Here is a 1,248-nt window from a genome sequence, read left to right as displayed (position 1 = left end):
CTTCCTGTGGCTCACAGACTAAGAATGGCATTGCCATTTTTAAATGGGTGTTGAACAGAAAAAGAATACGTACAAAGAAAGACCATCTGCGGCTTGTGACACGTAACTATTTACTACATAGGCCTTTGTGGAAAATGGGTGTCAATCTCCCTCCAATAACCACACTACCCACTCATGCCCTGAAGGAACCCATAAGAGGTGCCAGGAAGAGTCCAGAGGTTGTAGACAGACTGTGCATCCCTACAGCTACTGTGTAGGATATCTGACATGTGAGTCACACCTCAGTCATACACAGCTCACAGCTCAGTCCTGGGACCAGAGAGGATCCCAGACTCAGTAAGTGACTACAAAGATTGGGTATGTGGACTGGGTCCATCCATGGGATGAAATCCTGGGCATCTACCAAGAACCAATGCTAAAAGGGGGTCTGTGTGTAAAAGTGCTTGGGAGCAAGCCTCACGGCCTGGGTTCAAATCCAAGATCCCAAGGTGGAAGGAGAGAACACCTACCAACTGTCCTCTGACCTCCACACACGGAGCACCCTACGTGCACCACACAAACACAGTAAGATCATTAATAAACAAGTTTTTTAAAGAAGCAAGTTTAAGCTGGGCAGTGGTGGCACACGCCTATAATCCCAACACTTGGGAGGCAGAGGCAGGTAGATTTCTGAGTTCGAGGCCAGCCTGGTCTACAGAGTGAGTTCCAGGACAGCCAGGACTATACAGAGAAACCCTGTCTCAAAAACAAACAAACAAACAAACAAAAAAGAAGAAGAAGAAGAAGAAGAAGAAGAAGAAGAAGAAGAAGAAGAAGAAGAAGAAGAAGAAGAAGCGAGTTTAAAAGAGGAAGAGGAGCACCTTAAAGGCTGACATGACCTAAAGTCCATGGGTGACAAGGTGGCTTCAGGCATAGCATGACCTAGGTACATGAGCCTGCCTTTACTCCCCAGCATTGCATAAATCACCATACACAGTATAGAACATTGCATGAATCACCACACAGTATAGAACATTGTATAAATAACCACACACAGTATAGAACATTGTATAAATAACCACACACAGTATAGAACATTGCATAAGTCACCATACAGTATAGAACATTGTATAAGTCACCACACACAGTATAGAACATTGTATAAGTCACCACACACAGTATAGAACATTGCATGAATCACCACACAGTATAGAACATTGCATGAATCACCACACACAGTATAGAACATTGTATAAGTCACCACACACA

Source organism: Mastomys coucha, unplaced genomic scaffold (genome assembly GCF_008632895.1).
Source record: "Mastomys coucha isolate ucsf_1 unplaced genomic scaffold, UCSF_Mcou_1 pScaffold15, whole genome shotgun sequence".
Taxonomy (NCBI): Eukaryota; Metazoa; Chordata; class Mammalia; order Rodentia; family Muridae; genus Mastomys; species Mastomys coucha.
Note: the sequence above shows the minus strand (reverse complement) of the source record.